This window comes from Salvelinus sp. IW2-2015, linkage group LG4p (genome assembly GCF_002910315.2).
Source record: "Salvelinus sp. IW2-2015 linkage group LG4p, ASM291031v2, whole genome shotgun sequence".
Taxonomy (NCBI): domain Eukaryota; kingdom Metazoa; phylum Chordata; class Actinopteri; order Salmoniformes; family Salmonidae; genus Salvelinus; species Salvelinus sp. IW2-2015.
This window is the reverse complement of record NC_036841.1, coordinates 12,269,372-12,289,394: the sequence shown is the minus strand read 5'-3', so window position 1 is coordinate 12,289,394 and position 20,023 is coordinate 12,269,372. Positions and strand designations below refer to the sequence as shown.

The 20,023-nt window shown below is 44.6% G+C and overlaps 1 pseudogene; it reads right to left on the bottom strand.

Annotated features, from left to right (window-relative positions):
- The window catches only part of LOC111957207 (spectrin beta chain, non-erythrocytic 4-like), a 50,908-nt pseudogene that overhangs the window by 16,693 nt on the left and 14,192 nt on the right, over positions 1-20,023 (bottom strand).

Below are 20,023 nucleotides of genomic sequence, written 5' to 3'. Positions count from 1 at the left end.
AGATACAGACTCTTTCCAGTAAGCCCAACGTCATCGCATAACAACCGCAACCCCAGAGACTCAGCCAGCAAATGAGAGGAGAGCACACTGAGTTGCTGCCTGCCGTGACACACCATCAGACTCAGAGAGGGGAGAGGCAGGCAGACATACACTTGCTCCGTTTCTCTGCAGCACTCTGCCCCCCCCCACCCCCACGCTCTCTCTCTCTTTCTCTCTCCCAACATGTGTGCTTTATTCCTTCCTCTATCTTCCCATCCCTCCACCTCTCTCCAGCTGTCCTGTGAGCCTGAGTGCACGCAAGTGTTCCCGAGCACTGGGGGTTGTAAACTACGCAATCATATTCGCCGCCAGGGAGACACATCAGCCAATGACGACCAAAGAGGAGATTTAACCTACCCATGATCAAACACCCCCTCCCCCCATTGTAATTCACTCTCTGTCACCGTTTCCCCAAGGCACCATAAAGAGCCTATAGGACCGGTCGGAAAAAAAACAAATCTATTTGCATTTTAAMCCCCTTTAATGTAATTCACTGATTGGAGATAAGTGTGCATTTCATGCGGAATGATTGAAACGCTAGTTAGTTAATTCACTTTGTGCTCAGCTAAAAACATCAACGTCTCGTTCCTCTGAAACACATAACTGTTTCTGCTTAAGGCTCAGAACAAGAAAGCATTGAAATATCTCTATTGCATATTCCAGTTGGGAGGACATTTGCTTTGCTACTGTGCTTAACGGCCGCACCATCAGTGGCGCTTCCTCTTCCCTCTGATCCCTCTCTGTCGGCCTTCTCATGATCTGCCCACACAAAGGATGTCCTCATTTGGAGACCACACCACAGCAGCACTGTGAAGGGACACACTCCCAACAGTGCCAAAATAGCGCCGCATTCATATGTTGCTTTTTTGATCTCCAGATGAGTGGGGCAGCAAGGGTACTCTACCCAACTCGTAGATGTTGGCAGTATAATGTTCAAAACAAGTTATTTGTAACCAAAGGACAGGGAAAAAGGAGAATTACCATAACYACCACAAAAATAACAGATGGCAACGAAAAAAAGAATCCTCACTATGAGATCACGTACYCGATAKCAATCTGTTATTGAATGATAATTACATAATGTGTGGCCATTGCGTTTGGTTGGTTGTGTCCATGGAAGCTATTGTGTCAATACTACTACATGTGTGAAGGCCTGGAGGCATAAATCTGCCTGGGAGGACCAGACAGTCACGTGATTCGGCTGGGGGGTGCAATGGCCAGCAGGCACCAAGAGGAGCCAACATGTATCAATGAGTGTTTTGAAGGAAATGTCAGCCTTTGGTGAAGATGTGCTACGTCTTCGTCATCTGATCTAAAGCATCCTTATAATGAAGCCAGACATTGTCTATGAAACTGATATCTGGACAACATTTATCATTGGAATATTTATGTGTGGATGGTGATGTCCTTTGATGGTTGATTCACCTGGGGAAGTAAAGAAACATGTTAGAGATTGGTGGTCGCTCGCCGACAATTGGTTTGAGCGTGCAAACCTGTCGTTGTGCGTCGCCAGGCCAGTATATAACTCTTTGGTTCTATATTCGGCTGGCGTTAAGGGTGGTCAAACACACGCTCTTTTGCAATATCGACTTGTAAAAGCCTGCACTCTTCTATTTTCCAACCTGCGGCCGAGTTGGTCATTTACCTGTCTAATATAGCTTTCTTGCGCTGAGGTGGGAGGGGTGGAAATATTTGAGGCGTGAAGCCTAAAAACGTGCGCCAATGTGCCAATTTCGAGCAGCGCTCCTGGTGATACTTAAGACTCACAAAAAGCTGGTCTTAGCAGTACCGCAATTGGTTTTGACATCGATTTTGGCCAGCGGAGGCGCACAGTAGCGTAATCAGTAGCCTATAACCAATGTATTAATGAATATATCAAGAGCAGCAAAACAGTCAGGCATCCTTCTGCCTAAGAGCCTTAGGCCCTACTGTACGTGTGCACATATTTGCTTATGTCACGACAACGACAGATGCGATTCATGATATCATCAACCGTCCACGGGTTAACTGTGAGAACGTCCATGGCTCAAATGCAATGCAATTTTTTCTGCTATTTCTGGAGATGTGCAAATATGATCTGTAAGATGGTTCCATGAGTTTATAAAACATGACATTTGCGAGCAGTAAAACGGTGTGTGGACATTCCACCTTTTCTCTTTATATTGGATCTTTATCCAGCTCCTGTCAAAGGTTTGGGTGTCCGTAAATACCCTCCATAGTCCTAAGTTGCCTTGTCTGTATTAATCAACCCGCGGAGAAATTAAGTGACTACTATATTTAGAGATAGCCTATTTAAAATAAGCTTTTTTTCGTTTAATTAGAATTTGATTAAGAATTATACACTGTCTTTTAGGCCTAGTGAATTTATCTTACTTACTGACTACGTTTGGCATGTCCATGGTCCAGACTGGCAATTTACAGTAGTCCTAGCCCTATATCAGCGAAATGGCTATAAAACAAAAAAATATGTTCTATGTGAAAGTAGGCATTGGTCTGAAGCCGAAAAAATCTATGAAATTCACGATGAGCACCACGATGAGTATTTCACCCATGCTCTACAAGGGTTACCAGCACACAGCGTTAACCTACTACAGAAGCTGCAGTGCCTCAGAAAGTATTCACACCAGTTTGACCTAGTCCATTATTTTGTTGTGTTACAGCCAGAATTCAAAACTGAGTTCATTTTATTATTTTGGGGGGTATTTCTTTGCAAATGTATTGAAAAATTAGAATACAGAAATATCTAAATTACAGTGCAATTCGGAAGTATTCAGACCCGTTGACTTTTCCACATTTGTTACAGCCTTATTCAAAAATGTATTAAATCGTTTTTTTCCCCTCATCAATCTACACACAATAAACCGATAATGACAAACCAATACAGGTTTTGTATAACATTTTTGCAAATGTATAAAAAAACAACAACTGAAATATCACATTTTATACTATTCAGACCCTTTACTCGTACTTTGTTGAAGCACCTTTGGCAGCGATTACAGCTGAAGTCTTCTTGGGTATGACGCTACCAGCTTAACGACACCTGTTTGGGAGTCTTCGGCCATTCTTCTCTGCAGATCCTCTTAAGCTCTGTCAGTTGGATGGGGAGCGGCTGCACAGCTATTTTGAGGTCTCACCAGAGATGTTCTATCGGGTTCAAGTTTGGAAATCTGGCTGGGCCACTGAAGGACATTCAGAGACTTGTCCCGAAACCATCCCTGCATTGTCTTGGCAGTGTGCTTAGGGTCATTGTCCTGTTGGAAGGTGAACCTTCGCCCCAGTCTGAGGTCTTGAGCGCTCCGGAGCAGATTTTCATCAAGGATCTCTCTGTACTTTCCTCCATTTATCTTTCCCTCGATTCTGACTAATCTCCCAGTCCCTGCCGCTGAAAAACATCCCCACAGCATGATGCTGCCACCACCATGCTTCACCGTAGGGATGGTGRCAGGTTTCATCCAGACCTGACGCTGAGCATTCCGGCCAAAGAGCTCAATCTTGGTTTAATCAGACCAGAGAATCTTGTTTCTCATGGTCTGAGTCCTTTAGGTGCCTTTTAGCAAACACCAAGTGGGCTGTCATGTGCATTTTACTGAGGAGTGGCTTCTGTCTMGCCACTCTACCATAAAGGCCTGATTGGTGAAGTGCTGCAGAGATGGTTGTCCTTCTGGACGGCTCTCCCATCTCCACAGAGGAACTCTGGAGCTCTGTCAGAGTGACAATCGGGTTCTTGGTCACCTCCCTGACCAAGGCCCTTCTCCCCCGATTTCTCAGTTTGGCCAAGCGGCCAGCTCTAGGAAGAGTCTTGGTGGTTCCAAACTTCTCCATTTAAGAATGATGGAAGCCACTACGTTCTTGGGGACCTTCAATGCTACAGAATTTTTTAAGTACCCCCAGATCTGTGCCTCACAATCCTTTCTCAGAGCTCCAAGGACAATTCCTTCGACCTCATGGCTTGGTTTTTGCTCTGACATGCACTGTCAACTGTGGGACCTTATATATACAGGTGTGTGCCTTTCCAAATCATGTCCTATCAATTGAATTTACCACAAGTGGACTCCAATCAAGTTATAGAAACATCGCAAGGATGATCAATGGAAACAGGATGCACCTGAGCTCAATTTCGAGTCTCATAGCAAAGGGTCTGAATACTTATGTAAATAAGGTATTTCTGTTTTWAATTTTTAATACATTGCAGAAAATTATAAAACACTTTTTTTGTTTTTACATTATGGGGTATTGTGTGTAGATTGATGAGGGGGAAATAAATAAAAAATAATTAGAATAAGGATATAACGTAACAAAATCTGGAAAAAGGGAAGGGGTCTGAATACTTTACGAATGAACTGTACATACAGTAAGTATTCACACCACTGAGCCAATACATATTAGAATCACTTTTGGCAACAATTACAGATGTGAGTCTTTGTGGGTAAGTCTTTGCACACCTGATTTCGCAATATTTGCCAATTATTCTTTTTAATATTCTTCAAGTTCTGTCAAGTTGGTTGTTAATCATTTCTAGACAGCAAGTCTTGTCATAMATTTCTATTCCGATTTAAGTCAAAACTGTAACTATAGGCCACTCAATGTCATCATGGTAAGCAACTCCAGTGTATATTTGGCCTTGGGTTTTAGGTTATTGTCCTGTTGAAAGGTGAATTTGTCTCCCAGTGTCTGATGGAAAACAGACTGAACAAGGTTTTCCTCTAGGATTTTACCTGTGCTTAGCTCTATTCTGTTTATTTTTATCCTAAAAAACTCCCTAGTCCTTGCCGATGACAAGAATAACCATAACACGATGTAGCCACCACCATACATGAAAATATGAAGAGTGGTACTTAGTGATGGGTTGTGTTGGATTTGTCTTAAACATAACACTTTGCATTCAGAACGTAAAGTTCATTCCTTTGCCACATTTTTGTCAGTTGTACTTTGMCAGTTGTACAGGATGCATGTTTTGGAATATTCCTTCCTCTTCGGCAACTGAGTTAGGAAGGAAGCCTGTATATTTGTAGTGATTGGGTGTATTGATACACCATCCAAAGTATAATTAATAACTTCACCATGCTCAAAGGGACATTCCGGTGCCCCCGCACATTGACTCTGTACCGGTGTCCCCTGTATATAGCCTCATTACTGTTATTTTTCTTTAACGATTTGTTATTTTATTTTTRACTTAACACTTATTTTTCTTAAAACTGCATTGTTCGTTAAAGGCTTGTAAGTAAGCATTTCACTGTTGTATTCGGCGCATGTGACAAATAACATTAGATTTGATTTGATATTCAATGCCTGCTTCTTTTTACCCAATGCCACGCCCTGACCATAGAGAGCTTTTTATTCTCTATGTTGGTTAGGTCGGGGTGTGACTAGGGTGGGTCATCTAGGTGAATAATGATCTATGTTGGCCTGGTATGGTTCCCAATCAGAGGCAGCTGTTTATCGTTGTCTCTGATCGGGGATCATATTTAGGCAGCCATTTCCCCATTGTGCTTTGTGGGATCTTGTTTATGTTTAGTTGCCTGTTCGCACTGAATTGTCGTCACGGTTTGTTTATTCTTTATTTGTTTTTGTATTTACTTAAGTTTCACTTTCATTAAAATATGTGYAACTCAACATACGCTGCGCCTTGGTCCGACCATTATTACGAACGACGTGACACCCAATCAATCCAATAGGTGCCTTCCTTTCCTAGGCAGTGGAAAAGCTCCCTTGTCTTTGTGGTTGAATCTCTGTTTGAAATTCATRGCTTCACTGAGGGACCTTTACAGATAATTGTACAGTACGTGTGGGGTAAAGAGGTGAGGTAGTCATTTAAAAATCATGTTAAACATGATTATTGCAAGCATTGAGTCCCTACAACTTAGTATGTGACTTGTTAAGCACATTTTTACTCCTCAACTTATTTAGGCCWGTCATAACAAAGGGGTTGAACACTTATTGACCCAAGACATTTCAGCTTTTCATTTTTAATTCATGTTTAAAAATGTCTAAAAACATCATTCCACTTTGACATTACGGGGTATTGTGTCTAGAGCCAGTGACACAAAATGTACATTTAATCCATTTTAAATTCAGGCTGTAACACAACAAAATGTGGAAAAAGTCAAGGGGTGAGAATACTTTCTGAATGGACTGTATGTTGGTCTATTGTACTTCCAACAATGTGTACCTTCCTTTTCCTTCTCATCTAACCGGTGTTAGATAGCTAGCTACAGCTGCTAACCTTATACCAGCCAGATGCTACTGTTTCGCAGCAACCGAGTTGCACCCGGTTTTAGAACTCTGAGATTAAGCTGAAAAGATAGTCAGAAATGCTACAAAAAGGTAGCACATCATTGGTTTATATTGGGCAGAAATGTGCACGTGAGAGCGGTAAATTGTGAATTGAATCAAAACTGTTACACCTAAAAAAGGTATTCAGTCAAATGAATCTAAGTCTAGTGGTCACCTTATGACGATGTATTGGCGTACACATGATGGTTGGGAGATTTGAATTTAACCTTGAGATTCAACAATGTTTGCGGAACTATAATGTTTTACAATGTATTTCCATATTGAAGCACTGCAATTAGAATAATGTAGACTGCAAACATGTAAAAAAATATTTAGCAAATATGGGGCAGGGTATTTAACGGAATAGGCTATAACGGTCTAATATTCAAATTGGAGTTGATAACAACGCTCTGATTGGCCAGTGAAGGGCCAAGCTTCGACGAACCCACAACTTGATTATTCATTAAAACCCAACCCTTTCACGCCACCGCCAGCTACTGTGCCCATAATTCTGGTTGTGAAAATTGCACAAATATTTCTGACACCCCGAACCTATAACGCTACCGCCAGCGCTAAGATTTACCATTGCTTTAGGTTTGTCAAAATAGATCCCTTTATGTTCACGTATTTATCGATCATAAAGTAAAACTACAATGTGAGCATGTTTGACAAATTAAACGTTAAGGTTCATCTAAATGTAAATGATTACATTGATTTTTCTTGTTGATTGAAGAGGGTTCTGTTCATTTCCTGGTCTGAGAATTAATGGGCAAATGGGCGCGTTCCAGCGCATGGTTAAAGATACGGTTAATGCAGTAGTAGCTTATTCCGGGGGGACGTACATGTTTATATCCCAGATTGTGTTTCTGCTCTAAAGCATGGAATAGCACCTGTATTGAAGTGTGTGCTCGGAGAATACTTAGACGTTTGTTAACTGAACATGTTTGGTATTTCATGCCAACCGGTAATTGATCATGATGTCAATTAGGTTGCTCTCATTAGTTAAATGCATTATGGGTAGTGTTATTTAAACCCTGTAATTTCCTTGTTAGAGAGAGAGAGAAAGGGTAAAGCCGGCATACCTCTGGGTTTGCAGAAATCTGGGTTTTTGGTTTTGAGCTCTATTTGGATTTATGTTCCATGTGTTGCAACGTCCAGTTTATTCTTTTTGTTTGTGTTGTACAGTCGCTGGCTAAGTCTTGCAAATAAAAAGCCTCAATCTGGCAAGAAAAATCTGATCTGWATTACTGTCTCCTCACTGTGTCACGCCCTGGCCGTAGAGATCCTTTTTATGTCTCTATTTTGGTTGGTCAGGGCGTGAGTTTGGGTGGGCATTCTATGTCTGGTGTTCTATGTTGTCCTTGTTTTGTATTTCTACGTGTTTGGCCTGGTATGGTTCCCAATCAGATGCAGCTGTCTATCGTTGTCTCTGATTGAGAACCATACTTAGGTAMCCTGTTCCCACCTGTGTTTGTGGGTGGTTGTTTTCTGTTTTTTGTGTCATCACCTTACAGGACTGTTCGTTGGTCGTTTTTGTTGTTTCGTCAAGTGTTTCGTATTTTATTAAAGGTAATATGAACACTTACCACGCTGCACCTTGGTCTTGGTCCTCTTCTCCTTCTCCCGACGACGTTCGTTACACACTGTTAAAATCCTACCACTGGTTCAACTTCACAAGCCTACATAATAAACTTGGCTTTCCGTAATATTGTAGCACAGTATCCTGTATTAAGAAAAGCAAAATTGTAGCCAATATATTGTTTAGAATTGGTGCTACAGCGTTACAGCAATGTTCCACTAACCGTTATGAGGACACTGTGATAGCTGGGTATTAGCAATGTCCTGAAAGTGTTGGAACATGGAGCTGTATGACATAATTGTCTATCTGCCTCCCTCTACCTCCCTGCTATGTGCTGTAGTCGAGGAGGCTCTGACTGTTCTCCCTCTCTGCCTGCTCTCTTCTCACTCTCCATCTCGGCTCACACGCCCTTTATATTGCAGCGCCGGCAAAAACACATGGGTCAAACTCCACTCCCAAAGGGGTTAAGAAAAGAGGGTGAGTGTGTGTGTAGGATGCTAGTTGTGGGACGCCAGGGACCTAAACAGATGGAATTGCAATTATAAAATGCAGTGCTTATGTTGTTGTTATGGTATCCCTAATAATGTAGTGTCAGGGTAGCTACTGGTAATGATGACTGCTTTCCATCATACATAATCCCGAACACACACACGCATGCAGGCATGCTCAATGCACACACCACACACACACCGAAACAAAAGAGAGAGAGTCACTTTTGCAACTTGTCCCGGAGGTCCCTTGTAAAATAGTAAGGGGCCAATGTACTAACTGAGAAACGAGGGGAAAGGGAAGAGGAAATAAGAGCCCATTGGGCTTTGGGTAGCAATAGCTTTGAGAGAAACAGTGGCAGGCCCCATTTATAAAAAGTTATACACTGCAGGGACAAGCACTAGATCCCCCCCCTTTAAGCATCTTCAATTCTGCACTTCCAAAATTAGGTTAGACACCCACAGACACCGGTTGTTCTCACATCCAGTCTTCTCACCTGCAGCTGATCCGTGTAATTAACACCTCTATTTATATGATATTTTCTCACATTTTAGTCATTTAGCAGATGCTCTTTCCGGGAACATTTTCATACTTTTTCGTACTTTATCTGTACAGTCATACATTTTCTGATACTCTTCACGGTAGCCCTTTAATATGTCACTTCCTGCTGGTTTCACTTCCTGGTTTCAGAGATATGGGATAGAAGCAAGACAAATGACCTTCATACATGAGGTACGCTGGGAGGGGACAGGCTGTTGCCTGGCAACCACTGCAAGCGCGGGCACATATCCGTCCACTTGGCAAAGTTGCACCTTCCAACAGCTGCCYGGCATGTGACGTCAGGGAGAAAATCCACCACGTAAAAATGTAAATCACCTGACAGTTACAGGGTAAGAGGGTCACCTGCATCAAAAGGCTGGGGCGTTCAGTAACACCAGAGATTCTAGCTGCTATAAAGGCCTATACTTTAGCTACTCAAAACCTTGGAGACAGTCCTAGACCCTTTTATACAGTCYGAAGTTTACATACACTTAGGTTGGAGACATTAAAACTTGCTTTTCAACCACTCCACAAATTTCTTGTTAACAAACTATAGTTTTGGCAAGTCGGTTAGGACATCTACTTTGTGCATGACACAAGTCATTTTTCCAGCAATTGTTTACAGACAGATTATTTCACTTATAATTCACTGTATCACAATTCCAGTGGGTCAGAAGTTTACATACACTAAGTTGACTGTGCCTTTAAACAGCTTGGAAAATTCCAGAAAATGATGTCATGGCTTTAGAAGATTCTGATAGGCTAATTGACATCATTTGAGTCAATTGGAGGTGTACCTGTGGATGCATTTCAAGGCCTACCTTCAAACTCAGTGCCTCTTTGCTTGACATCATGGGAAAATCAAAAGAAATCAGCCAAGACCTCAGAAAAAAAATTGTAGACCTCCACAAGTCTGGTTCATCCTTGGGAGCAATTTCCAAACAACTGAAGGTACCACTTTCATCTGTACAAACAATAGTATGCAAGTATAAACACCATGGGACCACGCAACCATCATACCGCTCAGGAAGGAGACGCGTTCTATCTCCTAGAGATGAACGTGATTTGGTGCGAAAAGTGCAAATCATTCCCAGAACAACAGCTAAGGACCTTGTGAAGATGCTGGAGGAAGTAGGTACAAAAGTATCTATATCCACGGAAAATTATGTGGATATATTGAAGCAACATCTCAAGACATCAGTCAGGAAGTTAAAGCTTGGTCGCAAATGGGTCTTCCAATTGGACAATGACTCCAAGCATACTTCCAAAGTTGTGGCAAAATGGCTTAAGGACAACAAAGTCAAGGTATTGGAGTGGCCATCACAAAGCCCTGACCTCATGGAAAATTTGTGGGCAGAACTGAAAAAGCGTGTGCGAGCAAGGAGACCTACAAACCTGACTCAGTTACACCAGTTCTGTCAGGAGGAATGGGCCAAAATTCACCCAACTTATTGTGGGAAGATTGTGGAAGGCTACCTAAAACGTTTGACCCAAGTTAAACAATTTAAAGCCAATGCTACCAAATACTAATTGAGTGTATGTAAACTTCTGACCCACTGGGAATGTGATGAAAGAAATAAAAGCTGAAATATATAATTCTCTCTACTATTATTCTTACATTTCACATTCTTATAATAAAGTGTTTATCCTAACTGACCTAAGACAGGGAATTTTTACTAGGATTAAATGTCAGGAATTGTGAAAAACTGAGTTTAAATGTATTTGGCTAAGGTGTATGTAAACTTCCGACTTCAACTGTATATAACCAATTTGCTTTGGGTAAATTGTTCGATAGAGAACACAGCTCTTGAGAATCCAGGAGGGGGAAAATAATGTTTCCCAGGACCACCCTAACTCAAACCAATATGGTTGTAACACTAGCGCCGACCCAACAGATTTATCACAGCTACAGCTTGCTAGGGCTGTCCCCTCAGGAAATCTTTGGGTAGTCTTATCTATACATTGGCTCTATGAAATAGTCTTGAACTCACATAAGACCACCAACTTGCCCTTTACAGAGGGCTACGTTCACCTACGGCGATCTCAGAGTGTTGCCGTTACTGAGGGAAATCTATTGTCAGGTCAGAGTGTACCAACACAAATGAGAAAATATATGAGACAGAATACCAGCGAAAACAGCCAGTATTACAAACAATTCTGATTTTATAGAAAAATGTAAGCTGTTTAAGTACAATAGAACGTTTTCATCCATGAAAAAAATTATAAATGCCAAATGTGAAACCTCTCCACTATTCAATATTATGGTACAGCCTACATTATTAATATAAGCCATGCAGTGTAGGTTTAAATATTCAGAGCAAAGGCTACTCTTTCTAAAATACTCTGATCTTTCAAAGGCATATCCGATATTCATTTCTCAACCTGAGAACAAAACCATGGTCATTATCCTGAATCGTTGGTCTGAGTTTGAAATTGTCAAGCAAAGATAGTGTATATTCATGAACCACTATGGTTCTAAACATTCTAAACGGATTCCGACCTAGATTCATCCATAATATAAATATTAGATTTTTAATTAGATTATTCAGATATCAGGCATTCCAACCCCCAGACTCYCTCACAGGTCACCAGTTGGCATGGCTTCAAATGAGACACACYCACACACACACAGTGCAGCTGTGTTACAGTGCATTTAGGGTGCCTGTCGCTCCGCGTTTCATTTGTTTTCCCACCAACGCTATGACAGAGCCCCGGGGGAGAAAACTGTGTTTCTGTTTGGGTACACAGCATCGCTGGGAGACGTGGCTAATCATACTGTACCTAGAAAAACTTTACTGTAAGAGGAGCTATATACAGATAACATGCTGCCAATTATTCTCCTGAGATCATAGGCATGCCAATGGGCGTTCCTCCAAGCGACCGTTCCCTTGTACAGCAGCTGCAGTAAGCACCTTCCAATAACACTCCAGTATCTATCTATGCAGATGACCTGAATTTGAATCCAAAATGGATCGTACCACTTAGACTCAGCCTCGATGACGTCACTGCATTACAGTGGAGGCTGCTGAGGGGCTTATAATAATGGCTGGAATGGAGTCAATGGAATGACATCAAACACATCAAAGATGTGGTTTCCATGTGGTTGACACCATTCCATTGACTCCATTCCAGCCATTATTCATGAGCCGTCCTCCCCTCAGCAGCCTCCACTGCTACATTACACTTCTGGATATACTTAGGCCTAATGGCAACCATGTTCCCAAATCCATTTGCACAGTGTACACATACTGACAGTGTTCAGTGAAAACGCTCGCATTTCCACTCAACTTCATGTGCACCTAGTGCAGCCCTGTTCCGGTTAGGAGGAATGGGCTGGATATAACAGGGTATAATGAGCCACATCCGAGCCAGTGGTTGTACTTGTACTACTTGCCTAAAGCAATTATCCCACTGATGTTACAGTTTGTATCAATCTGATAGGGCAGGCAGGGCCCANCACACACACACAGTGCAGCTGTGTTACAGTGCATTTAGGGTGCCTGTCGCTCCGCGTTTCATTTGTTTTCCCACCAACGCTATGACAGAGCCCCGGGGGAGAAAACTGTGTTTCTGTTTGGGTACACAGCATCGCTGGGAGACGTGGCTAATCATACTGTACCTAGAAAAACTTTACTGTAAGAGGAGCTATATACAGATAACATGCTGCCAATTATTCTCCTGAGATCATAGGCATGCCAATGGGCGTTCCTCCAAGCGACCGTTCCCTTGTACAGCAGCTGCAGTAAGCACCTTCCAATAACACTCCAGTATCTATCTATGCAGATGACCTGAATTTGAATCCAAAATGGATCGTACCACTTAGACTCAGCCTCGATGACGTCACTGCATTACAGTGGAGGCTGCTGAGGGGCTTATAATAATGGCTGGAATGGAGTCAATGGAATGACATCAAACACATCAAAGATGTGGTTTCCATGTGGTTGACACCATTCCATTGACTCCATTCCAGCCATTATTCATGAGCCGTCCTCCCCTCAGCAGCCTCCACTGCTACATTACACTTCTGGATATACTTAGGCCTAATGGCAACCATGTTCCCAAATCCATTTGCACAGTGTACACATACTGACAGTGTTCAGTGAAAACGCTCGCATTTCCACTCAACTTCATGTGCACCTAGTGCAGCCCTGTTCCGGTTAGGAGGAATGGGCTGGATATAACAGGGTATAATGAGCCACATCCGAGCCAGTGGTTGTACTTGTACTACTTGCCTAAAGCAATTATCCCACTGATGTTACAGTTTGTATCAATCTGATAGGGCAGGCAGGGCCCACAGATATGATGTGGTGATGTGACCAGTGGATATTTCAGGCAAAACTGTTCGTGCTCATAGGCACATCAGGGTATCTCTGGGTTCATCAGAGCTCTTAGAGACTATTCACTGACACGCTCAACCATCAACTCTCAGTGCCTGTGATTGTCCTTTAATTCAACTAATGGTAAACCAAATGGCAATTCTCGTCAAGTTTATGCTCGTTTGCTGTGTCGCACTCGAAACAGGCTTAGAAATAATAATTTGCAAAATAAATCATTTAAGAGCATATCAAATCATTACGAACCACAAATATTGCAGATAATATTGTTATTTGATTACATACAGTATAAACGCTGGTCTGATCACATTGTAACAAGGAACTTTGTATTTTTTCATTCTACAAACAAAACAAATGACATAGCAACAATGAGTTGACACTAACTTTCCCCCCATCCCCAACCAGCACACACCCAAAACTCTGACGACACCACCACCACCAACAGAGCAGCCAGCTCAGTCTCCCCTTCCCCATTCCTGAGCATCAGCCCATGGTAGATACCCACCCCCGCCTCTGTGTAGAGTCCCAGTGGTACTGTACTCACCCTCTCGATCTTCTCCAGCCACTCTTTGTTCTGGGCCAGCTCGGCCATGAAGGCCTGGTGCTTCAGCCACTTCTTGTGCAGCTTCTGCGTCTCATCGCGGGACGTGTCGCGAGCCATGAGCATCTTCTCTGCCACCCAGTCTCCAAGCTGAGGGACAAGGGAGCTGTCAGTACAGGATGATCATGCCACTCAATGCATTTGTACTGTCATCTAGGTGGACAATATAGGCTACTAACAGACGCATGCAGAGTAGCATAGATGCCCACATACATAGAGACACACACACACATGCAGGCACGTGTCTGTACACACACACACACACACGCGCACACACACACACAATACCTGTACAAGCACACACAGAGATGTATTCAGGCTGACCAGTCATTTGAAAAACGAAAAGATCAATGTAAACAATGGGTCAAAAATAAACACACAGAGAAAGAATAGAAAAGCAATCATCCATACACATGAACACAGAGACACACACAAGGTCAAGCACATGCATGTTAAACACATACAGCAGACACATGTATGCAGACACGTGTGTTGTACCACACAAGCATACACACGGTAACAGGAATTCATACACACGGTAACAGGACATGTACACAGAACACGCAAAAGCACACCTCTACACAAGCACATAATCCATTGGCACATTTGGTACAAAAGTAAGCTGACCATTACATTCAAGGCCAAACATACAAAATAACTTATATCCCTGCCCATTCAACATCATCAGTACAAGCAATATAAAAAGAACAATATCTCTCTATCTCCTGCCTGCCTCCCACATATTTCCACCCCCATCTTCTGGACTAGGCTCTCCCGTCCTTGACTGCTACTCCCCTGACATCTAACGGGAAATCTGTTTAATTTACCGGCAGGCAGCGTTAACAGGAACGGCCCATAGGGTTGTGACGGGTGGCCGTACGTATCCACATCCTCGACCTGCCCGTCCAGGTAGGAATAAGGCACAAATCCTCCACAGTAAGAGAGGGAGATGCTGCAGGAATCAAAACAAACAAGCAGCAAGGCAAAGCTGCTCCTCCCCCCCAAAAAAAACAGATAAGATGACGTTGAGGCTGCACTAGCTTCTCTGCTGCTGCGTTGCCGTGGCGCGTTGCTGTGGCTGGTGTGTTCAATCCAGAGAGAGGGAGATAGACGAGAAGGAGGCGGACCACTGACAAGTGAGAGAGAATGAGAAATGGAGAAATGAAAAATCTCCCCAAAACAATAAAATGGCAGGCTCCAGGAGCAGGTTTGCCCCTCCCCATGAACCCTATCCTCTCCCCCTCATTCAGCCCCCACCTACAGATAGCTGGGCTGGGATTTAGAGGCATCCGTGATAGCCTGGAGGCTCAGTGGTTGTGGTTAGTAATGCTGTGAGGTGAGGGAGGAAGGAAGGAGGGATGGGATGCGGGAGGAGGGGGCCGGCGTTTGATAGTGTCGAGGGGGGGGGAGTGGAGGGGAGAGATTCTGCTCCTCTGGCTCCAAAGAAATCCAGACACGCTCATCGCTCTTCAGAGCACCTCACGACTCCTCTATCACATTCATATTGTCTTTCTTCTCCACCCCCAATCCCCAACCCTTTTCCTTTTGCCTGCCTGCCTCTCTCTCTCTCTCGTTTGGTTTGTCCCTCTGCTGCAGTCCTTGCCTCTTCCAGCTGCACGCGACCGTATTCCGGGCTGTAACAAGCCCCAGTTTCCCCAACCCTGCTGCTGCTGCAGTGGCTGAGCAGTGCGAGGTGATCGAAAGCTTGCACTGGATCGAGCCATCGAGGGAGAGCCAGCGAGAGAGAGAGAGAGAGAGAGAGAGATCCTACGCTGTTGTGAGGCGTCAACAGGGAGAATGCTCTGCACTTGAAATTACATCACTGAGTGGGGGGGGGTTGATAGATTTACTGCTCTGCTTTCGTTTAAAGGGTCCACGGTATATTCCTCTCCGACGGCCCAGCTATTCTCTTCAACCTCTTAGCATCCTACTCTCTGGAGGCGGGGACCACCCCTGGATGATGCCCTCCTGACCAGAGAGGTCAGTTGGGTCACAGGCGGATAAGCCCCCCCTGGGACTCCAAATGAACTCTACCCATGTGGAGACTGGGAGGCAGCAGCTTATGGGAAATATAAGAATGGCGCTAATCAAATGGACTCCAGTGTATCACTGCTATTAGAGATGATGAGCCTCTGCCTCCAGTCCACAGTCAGGTCAGATCAATGTGATGTGCCACTAGAGATCCTGGGTTTGAGTCCAGGCTCTGCCGCAGCCGGCCGCGACCGGGAGACCCATGGGGCGGCGCACAATTGGCCCAGCGCCGTCCGGGTTAAGCGAGCATTGTGTCAAGAAGCAGTGCGGCTTGGCTGGGTTGTGTTTCGGGGGACCTTCACCTCTCCTGAGTCCGTACAGGAGTTGCAGCGACGGGACAAGACTGTAACTACTACCAATTGGACACCACAAAATTGGGGAGAAAAAGGGGTAAAAAAAATAAACATGACATTTTTGGGGGGGGGCGATCATGGTATCAACCATTCACTGGATGTGCATCAACCCTTTTTTTCTCAAGCCAGTACAGCTGTATTATAAGCGTGAAAGTTAAGAACACACTTCTGCACATTCTTTCAAACTGTCGCAGTGTGTGCCATTCTCATACAGTAGGCCACACACTGGAAGGGAAGCCTTCTACCACAGATACACTCTCCCTATACCCTGAATTAATGATATAGGGAGGTGGTGGTGGTGAATTATTCAACGCAGGGCACGCAGAGAGAAAGTTGCAGAAACTGAATAAAGCTCTGTGTTAAATAGGGTAGCTCTGGGGCACACTATGAAACCCTTTGAACAGGTGATATATCCAGGTTCGGCACTGGACACTGAATATGGCTCTTCTGACCCATAGGCACACAGCACAGCTTAAACCTGGCAGTCAAAGTCATGTCAATCATAGCAAAGCATCATCTTCCTTTACAACCAAATGACAAATATCCACCGACTATCAACTAGGTCCGCCTCTCTGAAGGGGTTTGCCAGAAGTCGACTGTCCAGTCAGAAAGATCCAGCAGGTCAACAACAACAACTAATCACATCAAAACCTCAGAAGAGTCAAGTTCGTCTGTCACTCACATCCCCAAGTTAAGCATCTAACACAGCAGCCGGCTGGCTCAAATCATTCAACTTACATAGGCGAAGAAAAAATGTTGTCAACCCTGATATAAAGATTGAGGAAGAGATAGACCCCACCACAGGTCTGACAGATGTCATTCAATTTCAGCTAAGCAGAGTTTTAGTATATCACTGAAGGATCCAGCAACACGATATCCATCTGGAGGTTTGAGCCTGACCCCCTGTGGTCCGAAGCAAAGCCATGTACAGCACAGCTCCGAACACAAGCCCTTGTTTTTAACCCCTACAACCTCCCATTGGTTATTCCATTGATATGCCAGCGTTGGTTGTGACATTTTTGTCATGTTGTGTCCTACCTCGTGGCAGTCCTGTAGTAACCTCTGGAGCCCCCACTGGCCGTTGAGCCTCTCCAGCCACTGTTGGGCCAATTCCCGGTTCTGGTTGCCTCTGTGGAGGAGAGCAGAAACATAGAGCCATTCATTCACACAGTGCATCAATCACTCTACTGGTATCTGCAACTGGAACTCGATGTATGAGGTTGATGGCTTCGGTGCAGCACACCGAACAACAGTGTAAAGACGAGAGTCGGCCAACGGTCTCATCTAAATATCTCCCTCACATGTGGTCGCCCCATGCTATTGTTGGCGTGGAGAATTGGCTACGGGTTAACTAGGCCCCTCCTTGCCTCGCCCATCAGTATGAATGTCATGCTCTGCTGTTAAAGAAAGTATCAACGAGGGGAGTTTCTTTTCGGGTCGCTTATGCTTTGTCTCCTCGTGTGTACCGTTGTGTTTGTGAAGCCCACCTGCTACCCAGACCACTTCATTATCACCATAGTAATTAACTTGTATTGATGAACAACATTTTATATTTCAATATCCACCGTGTATTCATACATAGTGTTGTGCCTCTGCTAAGTGACAAGTGACACATCTACCTATACCTCATGCGTTTCAGACTTGACCACAGCACCCTCCCCCCCCCCGCCCCGTATAAATTAGGACAGGTGTATATTCAGTTTATGGGTCGAACAATCCTATGGCGCCACCCACCTGTTAGCGAGGGTGTCCACACGCTCCCTGATGCGGTCCGAGTAGATGTTGCTCTGGCTAATGAGGCTCTCTCCGGCCTCGATGACAGCCTTGATGCGATGCAGGTTGAGCTCCATGGTGGTGGTAAAGTCCTTGTGCTTCTTGATGGCAGCCTCCACTGTCTCCACCGTGGTGGGGAGCTCAACGTGAGCCAAGGCTGACTCCTGGAGGGGGCCAGGGAGAATGGACAGAGTCAGAACCGCACGTCAGTGAAGAGTTTGTAAATGTACAAGAGATTAGAGGGAATAGAACGAAAACTGAGAGAGAAAATGGGAATATTACTGTAACAAGCTCGTGTGTAGTATGTGCTCACAGACATGGGTATCATCTCATGGCATTTTATCAATAACTACATTAGCATGTTTAGTACATGCAAGAGGTGTAGATTCTATTTTGCTGAATGATAAATATGCTGATCTCTAAGGACTATAATGAGGTCAGGTTTCAGTCATTATTGGCAAGGAACACTACATTGTACTCCTGATCAATGGATATCTGAATTGTGACTGCTGAATTGTTGTGTTCAACACAACTACACGTAAAGCAAAGCGATAGCGTAAGGACATTCCTATATGTATGGTCGGATACACGATACAAGGGTTGAGAGAAACATAGGTGAAAGACCAAAAACAAGTCATGGCACTCTGTTTGACAATTATTCAAAAAGAAATCCTTTGGCCTCTGTGCCTAAGGGAGAACTGGGTCTCTGGTAAAGGTATGTCATCAAACCAGAACAGACATGCTCTGACACACGGACAGAGCAGTCGGGGGAAATGCCTTCTGACATTGCAACTGGAATGGAACTCTGTTCTGCACGCAAAGACCCTGCAATGGAGTGCACTTTATAAAGTGGTGTGCATATTCCAGCATGCATAGCCTATAGACCATTATACTGTACATACTCACACACATGGCCCAATAAAGGACGATATACTGTGCATGAATATAAATGCAAAACAAAAAATTGTTTAAATGAACTATATGTTGACATTTTAACCTCATTGTCATGTCTACTCCCGCTCCAGCGCTCGACGTCGCCGGTTTACTAACCACCGGTCCTGGCAACCCATCATGACGCACACCTGGCAACCCTCATGACGCAAACCATCACGACGCACACCTGGCAACCCTCATTACGCACACCTGGCAACCCTCATTACGCACATCTTGCTGGGATTTCCTGCTATAGAGCCACCTATGAATTCTACATCTAGGCTAAAAATCACAGGCATATGCTGTGCTGTGCTGTGTGTAACTGGAAAAGCAACCCTCTGATCATTTCCACAATGCCCTTTACACATCCTTTTTGGTTCCAGGTAGAACCCTTTTGGGTTCCATGTAGGGCCAGCTTCAGATTAGCTAATGATGATTTGGGATTAATTGCCTCAGTAGGCCTAACTACTAGACATTGCTAATAGATATATTGATGTTGGGATGTCCAACAAGAGGCTAACTGACCTGGTTGTTGAGGAAGGCCTCGGCCTGCTTGACGTCCCTCAGGAAGAGGTGGAAGATGTGCGCCTGCACGAGCACCTCCCTCCGGCTCTCCCACATCTCCAGCAGCTTGTTCCAGCCCACATCCAGCTTCTGGAGCCACTGCTGCAGCGCCGCATATGGCAGCGGCGCCTCCTCGGCCTCCAGCAGCTCGTTGACCGCCTGCAGTCGCTCGTAGTCCTCCTCGTACCTCCCGATCTCCTCCTTCAGGGCCGCGTGGCGGTTGATCAGCCTCTCGGCCTCCTCTAGCGCGTTGGGCAGCTCGTCGCTAGCTGCCGCCGTCTGCGTCTGCACCAGCCACGTCAGGAAGGAGTCCAGGTCCTGGATGAACTGCTGCAGCCGCCCCGCCACCATCAGAGAGTCCTCGCAGCCCTGCAGCGTGCGCTTCAGCTCCTCCCACTCCACACTGATGCCCTCGAAGGGCTCCAGGACCTCCATGGCCTTGGCCGGGTGCGAGATAGCCAGCTCCTCTGCCTCCTGCTGCAGGTGAAGCAGCTTGGGCTCCAGCACGGCCAGG